Below are 19,264 nucleotides of genomic sequence, written 5' to 3'. Positions count from 1 at the left end.
AGAATGCACGAAAAACGGGATAAAATGGCACTTCAATCCGCCGAAAGCATCTCACTTTGGTGGACTGTGGGAAGCAGCAATTGCATCGGCACAAAAACACTTTTTCCGAGTACTGGGACCTCACACTTTGGCCTTCGACGACACTGAAACCCTCCTCGCTCAAATAGAATGCTGCTTGAATTCCAGGCCAATCGTTCCAATCAGCGACGATCCTAATGATTTTGAGGCGCTCACTTCTGGCCACTTTCTAACCGGTTCCACCTTGAAATCTGTTCCTGACTACGATTATTCAGCAACTCCGTGCAATCGTCTTCGTCACTGGCAGCAAACGCAAAAAATCTTTCAAGATTTATGGCAGAGATGGCACATCGAATATCTGGCAACTCTCCAGCCACGAACTAAGTGGATAAATCCTTCAACCACCATTGAAATTGGACGACTGGTCATCATTAAAGACGAAAATGCTCCTCCCATGCGCTGGAGAACAGCCCGAATCACCGAGATCCACCCTGGAACCGATGGAATCGTTCGTGTTGTCACTCTACAAACACCTCACGGGAAATTTACTCGACCGGTAGCCAAAATCTGTTTGCTGCCGATTGCACCATCACCGCTGAATGAAAACCATTCGTCGTCTAATCCACTGCTCACCGAAGAATCTCCAACCAACCAGCACTAATTGGATATGATCATCCAAATCAATCTCCAATGAAGAGGACCTGCAATAAATTATACAAGGCCCTTTTTTCAAAGGGACAAGGTGAGAACCTGTCCAATTAATTATATATTTGCGAAACCCGCTACCGGGTCTTCTGTTTTCTTTTGCCAGCAACAGCAACAAATAACAATCGTCGTTCAGTAGACCGACAACAAGATGACGTCTATCACCAAAACATCGATCACGAAAAATCGGAACTACTCAACGAACGGACAGGGTAGAACACGGTAAACCAAAACTACCCAATGGAAGGAAGCATTTCATCGAGGAATAATCAGAAATACAATTTCTGAAGGGGCCAGAATGTTCGTGCATCATCATTATTCATCACGAAAGATCATCGCAGAACCACCTACATGTCAACCTGCAACGTGGACACCACCGATCCCCTCGAACATTGATAGGTCGACCGACTCCGACAACCATTGAAGGATGACGTTAACGGCCCTTCGGAAATGGCAACATGGTGGAAAAATTACTTCCGATCACCCCTCGGATATAAAAAGCTCGATTCGTCGTTGGTGTGGTCTCTTGCTTGCTGAATCGTCATCGTTGTGAAACGTAAACAAGGTGAAGAATTGATCGCTAGAGAATTTTGTATGAATAAAAAGTGAACTGGATGTATTATTAGGAAAAGTTAGTAATAAATAGTAGTGGATACGTGAAAGGGAGAAGAAAGTGTTAGTGAAATTATTGAACTTACCTGAACGAAAACCGCAACCTGGAAAGATAGGGAAAGTTGATACTTACCTGCATCATACCTCATCATCGCCGTTCTGTTGCTCATCTTTGTGCTACCGACATTGATTTTATTTTCTGTGTCCAGCGTATCGAAACAAAAAATCAAGTTTAAAATCTCGCAAGTCCCAGTCCCAGAAAGTTGAATATAAAATAATCAAGTCCCAAAATCTTGAAGATTACTTTAACCTTTAATTCCCCTTGCAACAATATTGTAAATGTTGTTCAATAATAGGAAAATCTTATTACTATATCTGAATTAAATTAACAATTTGGTTGCAAATTTTTACAGAGCTTTCCTGGAATTTTCTTTGCATCCTCCTAGGAATTATCTGAGTCAGAACTACCTTAGAATTAATGGCTTCTACAAGTACTACTATTCCTCAGGAATTCTTCTAAACATTCCCTAATCAATCCCTCCTTGGTATGTTCTTCAAAAGTTATTGTCCTCGTTAGAGTTCCTTTGGAACTGTTTTCATTTTAAGATGTATTTGGAATTATCGCAATTCTTATGAATATAATGTCAGAAGTTCTTTTGAGTACTTATCAGGATTTTATTGGAATTGTGATCAGAAATCCATGGGAATTGTTATTTGAATTGTCTTCAGAGCTCGAAACATCCATCCGGTCTGATAGTACCTTTTTAATTTTGCTAAGAATTTCTTTTGAAATACACCTGGGATTCTCATTAGAATCCCAAAGGAGTTCACCTCGTAATTACCATGAACTTTTTTATCATAATACCACAGACAAACCGGCGTAACACTTTAAATTAATTTTCCCTAAAAATATCGTTATGGAACTAACTAACGACATCTCGCGAGCTATTTGCCGAAAAAAACTTGCTTGTTGCATAGAATTTTGATAGAATGTAAAGAAACGTCAAAGTGAACTGATGCTAGCGTTGGGATGGGGGACAAAGTTTCGTGAATATTCAAATTATACGTTTTAACGCATACGACGATTGAGGAGAAAGAGTTACGTCTGTTTGTCTGTGATAATACCCTTGAAATTCTCCAGAAAATTTATCAGAAGTCCTCCTGTCAAAGCACATTTAATATTTTTCAAAATTAAACTAAACAAATCACTAAATCAAACTAAATTTTTCAATTACTCAATTACAAAGTTCTCAACGGAAAACCATAGAAAATACTTTCCAGTTCTTTGCAGAATGCCTTTGCAATCACGCCCATTGGATAATTGACAATGAAATTATTGGCGCTGAGAAGTTGCTAGGAAAGCATATTTGAATTCACCCCTTAGCCCTTGGTGGGGGTAATTTTCGCCATCCCCTCACTACGTCCCTGTTCATGGCTTCACCGATGATATCCGAATTGCTGTATAACACTCTTCCGTTTGCTATTATTCAACTTAAATTTGACGTGCTTCAAGGTTGTGAACATTCATTTTGCCACACATATGCTTAAGTGGTTTAGTAAAGCATGGCCCACTTAGTAATGGAACAACATCATTTGGGTCTATTTCGGATTTGAAAACGGTTTTCACTCAAGTGCATACTATTCATTATATTAACAAAACGAAACGAATTATTCATCGCGGTTTCGAAGGAATTTTCGAACTTTTCCCTTAATACGACCCATCAAGCGACGCACAACGGTCTCATCACTGGTTTGGCGATTTTATCCCATCTATTTTTCATCTGAACTGCCGTTTTGATGACTGTACCTTTAACCTTCAGTTTCCCATTCATAATTGCCCAGTAGTTTTCAATGGGCCTGAACTGGGGACAATTGAGGTTTTCGAAACAAACTGAACTCCGTTGTCATTGTACCATTGTTGTACTTCCCGGTTACAGCGACAACTCGCAAGATCCAACCAAAATGTCACCGGACCATCACGTGACTGAATGAAGGGCAGAATTCGCTTTCGGTTTTGTAAACCTCCGAGATCATCATTTTCTCAGTGACGAAAAGCTTTGTTTTCTGGCCGCAGCTGAAAATTTCCTGCCAGATCATATTTGCGTGCGAATTTATTCGCAAAATCAAATTTGAATCTGTCAGGGACACCTCCTCGGGGCTTCACCTTGTAAAATTTTGGTTCTGGCAGCTTTCCACAGTCGGCCTTTACATAGGTTTCATCATCCATAAGTATGCACCCACCGGACTTGGTCAGCAGGTTGTCATACAGCTTTCGAGCACGGGTTCTAGCTACGGTATTCTGCTTGAGTGATCGATTTGGTTGACTACTGGTGCGGTATGCCATTAAGTCTTCGCGGTAGTGAATTCGCTGCACTGAACTACGGCGGCATCATACTTTTTACTCAAATCGCGATCGGACATATCTGGGTTGCTTCTGATGGACCTCACGACCCTTCCATGGAACTGACGGTTGGCAGTTCCACTCCGGCGTTTACTTTGAGGCTTCCGATTCATCGTCAAGGTTTCCCTGTGCGTGTTTAGCACGCGCCATATGGTGTTTCTAGGAAAATTTGACACTTTAGCCAGCTTGCACGATTTTTTTTCTACGCTCCTCTTGCATGGTGACTATCTCCAAAACAAGAGCGTTTTATGAAATGAAAAAAAAAAATACATTGTTATTGTTTTTGTCCACAAATAGATGTCAAAAGCTTCCAAAAACGTCCACTAAGAGCGCTGTCATGAGCAAAAGAGTTTGTTCCATTACTAAGTGGGCCATGGTTTAGGTTAGAGTCGGTGTATAATGAGTCACGCCAAGAGAAAAACAGTTGAACTCGCATCACGGTTTCCGAAGGATTCCCTTTCTTTTCACTTGGCAACAGAGGACTTCTACATCAACTTTAAATGACTTCTAGCGAGAACCAAAACTAACGGCTGTAGTGAATCATACTATCAGTGATTTTGTCAAATTATCTTATCAAAAAATAGTAGAAATTCTCATTACTGATCAAAACCAAACGTATCCCATGACCATTTAATGCTCGCTGCGTGTTTATGATGATTTCTTCAATTTTATTTTATATTTCATTGCAATACCTTTCGTAGACCTTTCATAGCATCGTAATGTTTATTTACTTTGCACGATAGGTAGCCGATTTGACAGTTCAATAGGTAGACTTGGCTTCACTCTTGGCGTGACTCATTATACACCGACTCTAGTTTAGGTATAGTTGACGCCTGTAAATCAGCGACTGCCAGCTCGAATCCTGAAATGCAAAGGAAATTTTTCGACTTATAATAACAATATACATATTTAAATCCAATTAGTCAGCAACAAGGTAAAGCAGAAAATATAAGATATTAAGTGGTCTTCCATTTCATTTTTTTAAATAAAACTAGAAGGCTGAACAAGAGTTGGAAAAAACTGTTATTTAATGCATTAAAAAGCTTATAAGTTGTATCACTGTTAAGCTTTCGAGTGATTAAAATCACCAGATTTAGATGTTTACAAACAGAACAAAGGTTAACGTGGTCTATGTACAACAATTATTCAAATTAAGGCTGAATTAAAACACTTACTAAGCATCAAATTGTTACCTGAGTTACGAAATAATTGAATGGCCGCTAACAACCGGACTAGAGCAAGACGAAGAGTTGTGCAGTTTGAAAAGGGCCTATGACCAAAATCTAAATAAATCGTTTTTTGATACTATTCTATAGCAACGCAAAATAGCTACCAATCGTATAGGCATGTTCCGCATCATCCATAAAACTCATTAAAAATAACTACACACTTAGAATTTTTTGCCGAGATGGGCACCACCGAGCAGCTTGGCATTTTATTTTGCTGAATCTCAATGAAAAACTTGTGGAGATTCAGCAAAATTTTTGTTTGTTAGCTGAGATGTCGGCAAATATCCTGTTTGTTAGCTGAATCTCGGCAAGTTTTTAACTGAGATTCAGCAAAACAAAATACCGAGCTGCTCGGTGGTGCCCATCTCGGCAAAAAAATCTAAGTGTGTAGATTTTCAAAACGGCCGATCACCGAAATTTTTCGAATCATTCATAGGTCCACATTAGAGGGAGTCTAGTCTAAGAGAGGAGCAAATTCAAAACAAGCGGCCTTGGCATCCTATCCACTCAAGATAGGCGCTGCTCGATTGGATCTTGCTTTGACAATTCATTTGGCTCAACAACCGCCAGTCTGCTTCTCTCTTATACTAGACCCTCACTAGTCCACTTGCTAAAACGGCCCAACATGTTTTATCCATTCCTACACGAAACGAAAATCAATTATTTAATTCATGTGTTTCACTTATACATTTTTGCCAAAGCATCAGCCTTATACATTCCATAAAACAAACCACATAGGTCCTATTAGAATGCATAAAAGGTATGTGTGACCGCTTATACATTTCATTTGACACATGATCTTTATTAACTTTTTGCAAGGCGTCTGCTTATTAGTTGACTTATACATTTTATGAATAATCAGCAATGGAAATTTGCCAAAAGGTATAAGGAGATTTCTATCCGTGTAGTGACGTTCTAAGTCGGGCCAATGATTGATATTTTTCAAATCAAAGCTATGCCCAACTGCTGCTTCGCGGTTGAGACAGGGCCGATGATTTGTTTCGTATTCATTTGACGTTTGAAAAGGCTTAGCAAAGGGCATACCATATCCGATGACAAGCACAGTGGCTTAAGAAAAAGGGCCTAAGCATTGAAAGATTCACAAAAAGGCTTAATAATTTAAAACAATTAAATTGTAATCGATTTTCATGTATTTTGGATGTTGTATACTGAGGTACAGTTACTATTGCTATTGTGAACATTTTCAATTCCAAAAATACTTCAATTTCCTTATATATGAATAAGTGGCTGAAAAATTTGCTCTTTATTTTCTGGTTTGTTTACTATTTTGACATAGGGCTTTTTCAAATGTTGCGCGAGAAATGCTCCTTAAACCTTGGAAAATGCTCTTTTACCAACAATCAATACGAAACTAACGATTCTAAATTGGCTCACTACTTGACTAGCCTATTGGTCCCAAGCAAATCGACTAAAGTACCCCATTCTAGTATAAATTCCAGTACTACACTATGTTTGTTTTGATTCGCTATGAAAGTTTGACAGATAAAATTAGGGGTTAGTGGATTTTCCTATGGAGGTGAATCGATTAGCTTGGGACCGAAGATAGTACCAGAGCTGAGCCAAAAAGTTGAGCTCGTTCCTTCGGGACCTTCTGGTCTTATGGTCTGGTCTATGCTTTTACCATAGAGCTAATAGTACGTTCAGACTACAGAGTTATAACAACAATCAATACGAAACTAACGATTTTAAATTGGCTCACTACTTGACTAGCCTATTGGTCCCAAGCAAACGATTAACGTACGCCATTCTAGTCGAAATTCTAGTACTACGCACTGTTTGTTTTGATTCGCTATGAAAGTTTGACAGATAAAATGAGGGGTTATTGGTTTTTCCTATGTTTCGAGGGGTGAATCGATTAGCTTGGGACCGGAGAGAGTACCAGAGCTGAGCCAAAAAGTTGAGCACGTTATTTCGGGACCTTCTTGTCTTATAGTACGTTCAGACTACAGAGTTATTGGTTATAACATGTTATAGCGCTATCTTGATGGTGGTTTCTGTGTTGCAATTATTTGACAACCGTTATAACATGTTATAACTCTCCAGTCTGGACAGTGTGTTAGAGTTACCTCTATGGTTATAACATGTTATAGCACTATCTTGATGGTGGTTTATGTGTTGCAATTATTTGACAACCGTTATAACATGTTATAACTGCTCAGTCTGGACAGCATCTAACTCTAAGACCAGAAGGTACCGAAGAAACGAGCTCAACTTTTTGGCTCAGCTCTGGTACTCTCTTCGGTCCCAAGCTAATCGATTCACCCCTCGAAACATAGAAAAATCCACTAACCCCTCATTTTATCTGTCAAACTTTCATAGCGAATCAAAACAAATATTGTGTAGTAGTAGAATTTCGACTAGAATGGGGTACGTTAATCGTTTGCTTGGGACCAATAGGCTAGTCAAGTAGTGAGCCAATTTAAAATCGTTAGTTTCGTATTGATTGTTGGTACTATCTTCGGTCCCAAGCTAATCGATTCACCCCTCGAAACATAGGAAAATACACTAACCCTTCATTTTATCTGTCAATCTTTCATAGCGAATCAAAACAAACATAGTGTAGTACTGGAATTTAGACTAGAATGGGGTACGTTAGTTGATTTGCTTGGGACCAATAGACTAGTCAAGTAGTGAGCCAATTTAAAATTGTTAGTTTCGAATTGATTGTTGCTTTTACTGCGTAGCTACTTATATTTACTGTCCTGCCGGGTTTTTTTTAGTCAGAGGAACGGAGGGACGGTCAAGTGTCTTAAAAAAGATTCCAAAAGAAACTGCTTTTAGAATCTTCTTAAGGAAGCTTCTTATGAAAGTTTCTTCTTCTTTAGAAGCTTCTTCTACGAGTTGTTTTTTTTTTAGAATCTTCATTTAGAAGCTTATAATAGACGCTTGCCAGTCGCTCCACTCCACTGACTAAAACAACACGGGCAGGTAAGGTCAGTAAATCTGAGTAGCTACGTAGTGAAAGAGCATTTCTCCAAGGATTAAGAAGCATTTCATCGTTTTAATATCACATCAACCATTTTCTTGTATTAAAATGGATTGCCCAGGTGCTAGATGACATGCGGAGTCTTTGCAGACAGCTTGGCTAGCGACGTGCAGCCATGGATCGAGTGGAATGGTGACGGTGGTAGTAGCAACAATCAATACGAAACTAATGATTATAAATTGGCTCACTACTTGACTAGCCTATTGGTCCCAAGAAAATCGATTAACGTACCCTATTCTAGTCGAAATTCTACTACTACACAATGTTTGTTTTGATTCGCTATGAAAGTTTGACAGATAAAATGAGGGGTTCGTAGATTTTCCTATGTTTCGAGGGGTGAATCAATTAGCTTGCGACCGAAGAGCGTACCAGAGCTGAGCCAAAAAGTTGAGCACGTTTCTTCGCGACCTACTAGTCTTAGAGTTACCTTTATGGTAGTAGTTATACCAACAATCAATACGAAACTATCGATTTTAAATTGGCTCACTACTTGACTAGCCTATTGGTCCCAAACAAATCGATTAACGTACCCCATTCTAGTCGAAATTCTAGTATTACACTATGTTTGTTTTGATTCGCTATTAAAGTTTAACAGATAAAATTAGGGGTTCGTGGATTTTTCTATGTTTCGAGGGGTGCATCGATTAGCTTGGGACCGAAGGGAGTGCCAGAGCTGAGCCAAAAAGTTGAGCACATTTCTTCGGAACCTTCTAGTCTTAGAGTTACCTCTATGCTATTACTGTGTTACCTGACTTACGAATAAACGTTGTATACGAGTAACCCGGATACAATGTATGACTCGTCTAATTTTGCATAGCATTTGTAATGTAAAATTAGACGAACTTTACGTTGTATATGGGGTACTCGTATACAACGTATATTCGTTATAAGTCAGGTTACACAGTGGTCTTAGAGTTACCTCTGTGGTTATACTGACTCCAAATGGCACATTTATTGAGTTTTTCAAAATATCAATATCAAATATTAATTACAATAAATGGTATCAAGGAATCCAGAATAAAGATAACCGGCTAAAACTCTATCAGTAATCAACGGCACCTCTTTGTATTTAAGTAAGTGATAAAAGTGCGGGTTTCCATTTATTGGATCTTGGTGTCTTCGGTACACTATTTTTTTATGAAGCTGACAATATTGAGTCACCAGCACTAAAGGAAAGTTCGGAAGTTAAATTCCGACTTCCAAACCTTCTTCCGACTTTTACGGAAATCGTAACTTTAAGACTGATGTTGTTGTTATTGTTGGTACTTTCGTCAGTTATTTTGAAATGCTACCAGATAATTTTATCTAAATGCACAATAAGTACACCGAAGTCACCAAGAAGATTTAACGTAAACACATTTTTGGCCCTTTTGAGGAAGTTCAGTTTCAGTTGCAATAATAATTTCCAGTTTTCCTATTCCTATTAGTTTTAGGTAACGTTATCTGTTATCAGCTATCAAAGGAAGCCCATTATACGGTGAGATAGGTACGAGGAGAAGAGAGTGGCAAAACTCTACGAGAGGCAATCGAAACGAGAGAACGAGAGAACCAGAGAGCGTTTTGAAGCGAACAACATTCGTCGGTGAGAGAAAATTTAGCAAAAACATCAAGAGGGAAATGCATGCGAGAGAGAAAACCCCGTCTTACAGTGTGGTAGTAGTGGTGGGTTGTATTTATGTATTTTATGCTGTGTTTGTTTACTCCTCCTTGACCCTCTATGCTGCTGCTTGCGTACGGGTGGTGGTTGTTCTACTCTCACCGCCCGTTTCATTCATTGATTTTTCGAGAGAAGCAAGTCAAGGATGATTTTTCAAACGGACGTATCTGATTCTGTAAACAATGATTCTAACGTTAATTTGTCGAAACTCCTAGCTCGCCACGCAAAGTAACACCACCATCAGAATGGGTAGTGTTACCCAGAAAAGATAGTGCTGTTAGTTTGCGTGCGAAAGCTGACGTTTGAATCATTGTAGATACGTTCTTTTGAAAAATCATCCTTGAGCTGATGTGTTTTGATTTCAAGGATGCGTTACGCGCCAAACCAACCCACGTTATGTTTTTATGCCGCTCGCTCTCAGCATTTTGTGTGGTGATGTAAAAGGTGACCGATTTCCGATATTTGAACTCATTGCTGTTTGACTGAGCAGTTTCGGAATCGCATAAGAATGAACAATTTCGGAATGACCAAATCAAATCACGTGTTCAGATGATTTTACAGCAGCACATTTTTATTCCGGTTGCTGCACGGCAACAAACACCAGTCCATGTTCGGGATCGGTCGATATGACTACCTCGTTGTTCTTAGTTTTTACTCTCAGCAGCAGAAACTCATCGCTGGCATCCAGGTGCCTAATGTGACAGAGCGCCTTGTCGAACAAGCTGACATACAGGCCCGATTGCTGAATGCAAATTTCGTTATCGGAGAACGTGCTCCTCAGTGGAATCCCAGCCTGATTGAGAATTATAGCCTCCGTGACGAGTTTGGTTTTGCAAATCCTTTCGAAACAGCTATCCAAATACCGTTGAAAGTAGGTTTTGCCTTCCGGTTCCGATTCCTGGAATGCGAATAAATCAGCTCAAAATGGACTTTAACTATTTTTTTACGAAGTCACGAACTAACCATTTCAACCGCTTTCGATCGACTGATCCGTGCAAAGGAAGAATTATGTTTAGAAAAATCATAACTGCGGTTTTTTTTACGTTTGAAAGCATTAACAGGAAGTTGTAATAGTCGAAAAACATGTACAGCTAGTGGCAACGCCCACCACAATCGGGAAAACGTTAACGAGCTATCGACACTTCACGGGGGTGGTAAAGTCAAAGGGTGATCGAATTGATTTGTTCTACATCATAGACGAGTATGGTAATAAAAACATGAAATAGGTAAGCGAGTGCTAATGCCTAATGGGTATGCATGATAGTTCTTTTTGCGGTTATGTGTGGAACACCTTTTTTGAATCGTTTTTTTAGGGGGAAAGCATAATCAGAGGGTGAATGGGAGGCGGTGAAAGCATTTACATATAATTATATAAACACGAAAGTTGTTAAATTGTTGGTAATAAATGTAAGTAGTTGGAATATGGATATAGGATATGTTCTATAACCCTAGAAACTAATTCGATTTGATATATGCTTTATCGATGCAATAACGTATATGTTCAATGTCATTTATATACAATTATTTTTTTATGATGGTATCACAGGGATGGTTAGGACGGTTGTTTCGATAGTAGGTTGGGATACGTTATCGGAATTTCCGGGGTCCAGCAATAAACTAATCATTCCCAGTTCGATGATCTTTGGACCCTCAAAGATATTTCTAGTGTTTTTAAAGACAAACTTAAAAAATACCAAACGACCTATGATCGAATTGATAGTTGGAGAAGAGATCAAATCTCAGCATGGAAGTATTTCATTGAAATTAGGTTTGGACAACTTCTTCCGGTGATCACTGTTGACTATTGACCTTGATATTGAAGAATCCATTTAGCGATTAAAATTAAAATTACGAAGGTTTTCAAAATCATGTATTTTTTATATATTGTTCATGTTCATAAAGCCTTTAATTCCAATAATAATTTCAATAAAAGCAATGTATTGCGTTTGGAGGCCTCCCTTAGCTAAGTCGGGATCCCGATCCGGTCTAGGATTTTTTCGGGTTGGAAAATTTCTCGAGTTTGCTGGGCATAGAGTATGATTGTACATGCTACACAATTATACAAATGCAAAAACGGTACAGGCATCGAAAGCTCTCAATTAATAACTGTGGAAGTGCATCTAGAACACTAAGTTGATAACACGCAATAAGCTAATATGCGATAAGTAATAATCTTGAAATGCGATGAAGAAGAAGAAGAATGCGTTTTAACTGTCAAAATCGAAACAATTAGTTTTATTACTATGAGAAAAAAAAATGGACGGAGAGTATTAATGAATTTCCACAAAAACGACTTAAAGATGTCGCTACTGAAAAATTACGATGATTTTGAAAAGGTACGAAGAAATACATGAAATTCTGCATTAAAATCACGGGTCTAGACATCTTCTTGAACTTATCATTTACACGGATGATATTTTCAATATATCACGATATATTTAAATACATTCCTCCATCATAGCAACCATTTTTTCTGATAACAACAAGACTGAAGGCCCAAACGCAATGTGGACGGAAGCGGAACGGAAATGGAAGGTTTGGCAGTTGTCACAAATTACATCAAGAAGCCTAACCGATATCAATTTGGTTCTAACTAGTTTTCAATCCGACAAGTAGGCTTACTCAGATCGGGCTTTTCCGCTTCTAATATCCAGTGGCGTCGCGTCCACATGTGCAACCTGTGCACGACACAGGTGTAAGTAATTTAAAAAAATGTGTTTAGATTTTTATAGATTCTATGATCACATTAAAGCTGTACTTCTTTACTCCAGACCACAAGTGACCATGAATACACTCTTTTATAGTGTGGCTCAATTCAATCTTTGACCTTGGTTTGCTTCAAGAAGGATTAAATTCAGTCCGGATGGTCTGCCTAATACCAACAATCAATACGAAAATAACGATTTTAAATTGGCTCACCACTTTAGTAGCCTATTGGTCCCAAGCAAACGATTAACGTACCCTATTCTCGTTGAAATTCTTTTACTACACTATGTTTGTTTTGATTCGCTATGAAAGTTTGACAGATAACATCAGGGATGTGTGGATTCATGCAGAACATGCAGGGGTGAGTGAAATAGCTTGGGACTGCTTGGGACCGTTGTTCTGGTACTGAGTGAGCCAAAAATAATAATGATTTTCTTCGGGACCCAGTGGTCTTAGAGTTACCTCTATGCTAATACCGAAGACAACAAATCAAGAAGACTAGCAACTCTTCCATTTTCTCATACGAACGCTATGAGACAGGTACAATCGCGTCATCTGCCGCTCAAATGTAAATGCTTCGAACGAATTTGATAGCAAAGATAACATCCTCAGAAAAAAAAAGGTTTGTGTATTTGCTCATTTTTCTAAGCGCTGCTTCCACCTTCACTCAAGCGCAGCGCTATTGTATCTGTCGTTTGGATTCTCGCAAAGTTGCCAGTCTTCTTGATATGATGTCTTCGCTAATACCTAATGCATTGATTTCTAAGCATGTCGATATCACTACCACGACGAAACTCGTTAAATAGTGCACCTAAAAGCGAGCTTTTTTGGGTGCCGGGTGGCAAGTTTGTGAATGGTGAAATGCTTGATGTATGCCAAGCAGACCTTCTATCACCTCTTGAAACATAACACAAATTTTCCACAACACATGGCGGTTTGCACCACTAGTTGTCATTGAATCTTTCAGCAGTCGCGCGTCAAACGGGAGCAACACGGAAACAGCAGTCTGGTACGCTTTGGACGTCATCATACTTACAAACCGGTTTGAATGTGTGAGTTAGAACAGAAGAACATTTCGACAGTGAGCATGCATAAGGGCGTAAAAGCGATGATCGATTCTCTTCGTCGATTTTCTCTTTTGTTAATAATTCGCTAGAATTAACGTTTCTCGACGCATTTGCTGTTGCTTTTGAAAGCCAATACAACCTGTCACAACTCTGCATTGAACAAATTCTAGAAAATTGTTTCGCTTAGCTGTAGCAATGCAAAGAGAAAATCGATGAAGAGAATCGATCACTGCAAATACGCCTTTATGCAGGCTCACGGTCGATTTGTGATGTAAAGATGCCTAAAGCGTGCATTTCTCGCTGTGCACTTGGATATCTGATTGCAGGCAAAGAGTGTAATGGAGAAAGAGAGCGCAAAAGCTCGCTGTCACTCTCTTGTCAGCTGTAAATCTCTCAATTACCGATGGTTGCACCGGTGCGCCTGTCAAAACTTATGAGCTTCCCCTGGCTCTTTCTGATAGTGTTTGATGAATAAGCAGAGGTGGCAACAGTACATTTTTTTTTGCAAAACCATCGTCCAGAGCAAAACAAAACAGCCAGCACACGGGCGGTCGTGTATTTCTACATTACAAGCAAACGGTGGAGATAGTGAATAGGAAAAAATGTCGTAGCCCATTATTTTTCAAACAGTTTATTGAAAATACATTTTAGATGCAAGCTTGCGTGTGACAGTAAATTATTAACTCCCTTATTTACGCATAATTTTAACATCTAAGCTTATGAGTGGTTAGTATTCGCTCTTATTTTATAATTCCATACAATAAACATCAAATAAATGCTATAATAAGCCAGAAATCAGCAAAATTCTACATGACATAAATTAATGTCGCACGCGCCTTTGGTCTTGTCTGCTTCATTGTACGCAAATGTTCGGTCGCCTGCAGAAAACAGTTTAGAAATGTCATGACATTTTTTCCGCTTGCCAGTTTGTGTTTGTGTGTCTTCTCCATGGTCATTGCGCAAAGTGTCAAATGTTAAGGAAAAACGTTAAACTCCAGTACTCGTGCCACCACTGCCCAGGAGACTTCATGAATTTTCTCTAGATTTGGACAATGTTTGTATTAAAAAATGTTTTCGGAAGCGTTTGACGGATATTCTTCATTACACTTCAGTCGAAAGAGTTAGCCTTGTGATAATAACAAGAATTAGTTAAGTTTTGCAATTCTTCCTCCTTCGGTTAGCGCGAAAAGGGCCATACAAGTTTTGTTTTCACAGGACGATAGGCCCTTCAAATGTTACGTTAGGTAGTGATTAATATAGTAATTGAGAATATGTCCCTCGAATGCATGGAGCCTTGAAAAATAAAACAAAAACTAATATGTGGTGGCAAACTATAACGAACAAAGTTTGGTGAACATGTAAACAAATGAGACACGCGACGCCTCTGCTAATATGAATGATAGACCATAACAAACAATTATGCAAAGTTTCAGTCCGCATCGTGCTCTCTTGCCGTGCGGATCTATTTGCTTTTTGCTTAAGGAAGTGTTACTACTACCTAAAGCTACAACAAATTTAAACAGCACTTTTCAGTGCTCAACCTGTAAAAAATTTCTACCTTGTTCAACTCCTCTTATTCCTCTTCGATCCTTGTTTGGACCCTACCCGAGGTAATCCTTCTTGGATATCGATTTGGAAAATTCCTCTTCGATCCTTCAGATTCTTATAGTAATCTGCTTGGAAGTCGATTTGGATAAAAAATTTACTGCCGCCATGGCGCCTAAACGCAAAAGAAAGGGGCAAACTCTTGACCCCCCTTCTGAAGAAATTAATTTGAGTAATCAATTTGATTTGCTCACGGATGATGAGAATGATCCATCATCCAAGAAAAATTCTAGTAAACTTTCCCGGCTTAATGCCAAGAAGGAAAAGATTCCCCCTATTGTGATAACCACTACCGATTTCCATGCTCTTCGCATGGAACTTTTGAATTTCGTGAAAGTTAAGTTTTCACTACAAATTGGACGTCGGGGTGAATGCCGTGTATTGGCTGAAACCTTGGACGGATTTAAATGTCTTCTCAAGTATCTTACTGAGAAGAAGCACAAATTTTTTACTTACGACACCAAAACTGAACGTGTGTTCAAGGTTGTCATGAAAGGACTGCCCAGTGGTGAATCCCTGGATCAGATCAAAGATGAACTGGCAAAATTACTTGGAGTTGTGCCACTCCAAGTAATCAAAATGAAAATGAAATCCCGTCCTGGCGATTCGCGCAACGGGATTTCTAATGATTTTTATTTAGTTCACTTCAAGTCTAGTGAACTAAACAACCTTAAGGCCTTAGAAAAAGCTAGCCTTATGCTCCATGTCCGAGTGAAGTGGGAACACTTCAGGAAGACTGGAGGAAATTTCCAAAACCTCACTCAGTGCCGTAAGTGCCAGGGATGGGGTCACGGAACTAAAAATTGCTACATGCCAGCTAAATGCATGAATTGTGGTGATTCCTCTCACGCAAAGGACGACTGTCCTGTGAAGGAAGATCCTAAGAAATTTAAATGTTCAAATTGTGGTGAAAACCACAAATCCAATTTTTGGGAATGTAAGACTCGCAAAGCGATCCTACAATCTCGTTCTAACCGACAGGTAGGAAACGCTCCACGTTTCCGACCAGGTACAAATTCCTCTGCTGTTAACAACGGTCAGCGAGGAACAAATTCTACATTCGTACCCGTAGGTACAAATATCACCCCTGCTTCAAATGTTTCATCTGTACCTACTCCCCTCGCTGCTAACAATGTTCAGCGAGTTAATGGAGCTACCTATGCTGCTATTGCAGCGGGTAGAAATCAAAATACTAACCAACGTTCTAACGGAAATTTTGACAATTTTGACTTAGGAAGCATTACTGCCCCTAAAATGGAATTTTTACAGAATTCATTAATTGACATGATTTCTGATATGCTTAAATCTAACTCCATGTTTGATGCTATTCAAACTGGAGTAAAATTTGCTAATAATATTGTCATGACTTTAAAATTCAGTAATGGATTTTAAAGCATTAAACATTTTAAATTGGAATGCTCGATCTCTTAAAGATAATGAAGACGAGCTATTTAATTTTTTGAGAGTTCATAACGTGCATATTGCCGTTATAACTGAAACGTTCCTTAAACCTGACCATAAGGTTAAGAAGGACGCAAATTACTTGATTTATAGAAATGATCGTCTTGATGGACCCTGTGGTGGCGTTGCCATCATTATTCATAGACGAATCAAACATAAAATTCTTTCTTCATTTGAAACCAAAGTTTTTGAAACTTTGGGAGTTTCTGTTGAAACAAAATTTGGACAACTTACGTTTATAGCTGCCTATTTGCCATTCCAATGCGTAGGCCTGCAAAAGAATTTTGGTGATTTTAATGCAAAACACCGCTCATGGAATAATGCTCAAAGCAATTCCAATGGTAATATTCTGTTTGATGATTGTTCTGCAGGTTATTACACTATTCAATATCCAAACAGCCCAACATGCTTTTCTTCTGCAAGAAATCCCTCAACTATTGATTTGGTCTTAACTGATTCATGTCAACTTTGTAGCCAACTGGTTACCCATGCTGACTTCGGTTCTGATCACCTTCCAGTAACTTTTGAAATATCCCAAGAAATAATTTCTAATCCCAACAGCTCTACTTTCAATTACCATAGAGCTGATTGGGAGCAGTATCGAACATTTATGGAATATAACTTCGATCCAAACATTCCTTTGCAAACCAAAGATGAAATTAATTATGCTCTTGAATCTCTGACTACTTCTATAGTTGAAGCAAGAGCTGCCTCAGTACCAAAATGCGAGGTTAAATTCGATTCAATTATAATAGACGATGATCTTCAGCTCTTGATCCGTCTTAAAAATGTCCGTAGGAGACAATTTCAAAGAACACGCGATCCTGCCATGAAAGTTATCTGGCGGGATTTGCAAAAACAAATTAAAAAGCGATTCTCTGCCCTGAGGAACAAAACTTTTGAAAATAATGTTTCTAAATTAGACCCGAGTTCCAAACCCTTTTGGAAACTCACAAAAATTTTGAAAAAACCTCAAAAGCCAATTCCAGCGCTTAAAGAAGGTGGTAAAATTTTGATCACAAATTTGGAAAAAGCTCAGAAACTTGCTAAGCAATTCGAGAGTTCCCATAATTTCAGTTTGGGTCTTACTAGTCCTATTGAGAATCAGGTTGCTCGGGGTTTTCGGAATATTTTCTCTCGGGAAAATATTTTTGATGATTCCTGGGGGACTGATTTGGACGAAGTAAGGTCTATAACTAAAAAATTTCAAAATATGAAAGCTCCAGGTGATGATGGAATTTTCTATATCCTCATCAAAAAACTCCCAGAGAGTACCTTGTCTTTCCTGGTAAAATTATTTAACAGATGTTTCCATTTGGCATACTTTCCTGATAAATGGAAAAATGCAAAAGTTGTTCCAATTTTGAAGCCGGATAAAAATCCAGCTGAAGCTTCTAGCTACCGTCCAATAAGTTTGCTTTCTTCAATAAGTAAACTTTTTGAAAAAATAATTTTGAATAGAATGATGCTTCACATCAATACGAACTCAATTTTTGCAGATGAGCAGTTTGGATTTCGCCATGGGCATTCAACTACTCATCAACTCTTGAGAGTTACCAATTTAATTCGTTCAAACAAATCTGAAGGCCACTCAACTGGAGTTGCTCTTCTAGACATAGAAAAAGCATTCGACAGTGTTTGGCATGAAGGTTTGATTGCTAAATTGAAAAAGTTTAATTTTCCACTTTACATTATGAAATTAGTTCAAAATTATTTAACTGACAGAACTCTGCAGGTAAATTATCAAAATTCCAAATCTAATCGACTACCTGTTAGAGCAGGAGTTCCTCAGGGTAGCATTCTTGGGCCTATATTGTATAACATTTTCACTTCGGACCTCCCTGATTTGCCTCAGGGTTGCCACAAATCTTTGTTCGCTGATGACACAGGCATTTCCGCTAAAGGAAGAAGTCTTCGTGTTATTTGCAGCAGACTTCAGAAAAGTTTAGATATTTTCTCTTCTTATTTACAAAAATGGAAGATTTCTCCCAACGCTTCCAAAACTCAACTTATAATATTTCCACACAAGCCTAGAGCTTCGTTTTTGAAACCTAGTAGTAGTCACATAGTCACTATGAACGGAGTTCCAATTTCCTGGTCAAACCAAGTGAAATATCTTGGATTAATACTTGACCAAAAATTAACTTTTAAAGATCACATTGAGGGCATTCAAGCCAAATGTAACAAATATATTAAATGTTTGTATCCTCTTATAAACAGGAAATCCAAACTTTGCCTGACGAATAAACTTCTAATATTTAAACAAGTTTTTAGACCGGCTATGCTTTACGCTGTGCCAATATGGTCTAGTTGTTGCACTACCAGGAAAAAAGCACTTCAAAGGATTCAGAACAAAATTCTGAAGATGATTTTGAAGTTGCCTCCCTGGTACAGTACTACCGAAGTACATAGAATTTCGAATGTTGAGACTTTAGCACAAATGTCCAACAAAATAATTAATAATTTCCGGCAAAAATCGTTACAATCCTCAATTGCAACGATTAATTCCCTTTATACTTAGATAAGATTTAGTTTTAGTTATTTAGTTTAAGCTATCAATTGTTATACTGACATGCAGGTTTAAAAAACCTGTTTAAAATACTGAATTGCCAAGACAGGAACAATGTAAAAACACTTAGATATATATCATAACAATTAAGGCTGGTAAGTTACTGTAGTAACTGGAGCACCTAGGTTAAAAATGAAATGTAATTTATTTTGAATTTGGAACAAATAAAGAGTTAAAAAAAAAAAAAAAAAAAAAAATGCAAAGTTTCATGCAAATCTAAGAAGGCG

This window comes from Ochlerotatus camptorhynchus, unplaced genomic scaffold, assembly GCF_037179485.1.
Source record: "Ochlerotatus camptorhynchus isolate MF236.1 unplaced genomic scaffold, CSIRO-AGI_Acam_v1.1 ptg000156l, whole genome shotgun sequence".
In the NCBI taxonomy this organism is placed as follows: Eukaryota; Metazoa; Arthropoda; class Insecta; order Diptera; family Culicidae; genus Ochlerotatus; species Ochlerotatus camptorhynchus.
The sequence above is the reverse complement of the archived record's forward strand: the minus strand, read 5'-3'. Positions refer to the sequence as shown.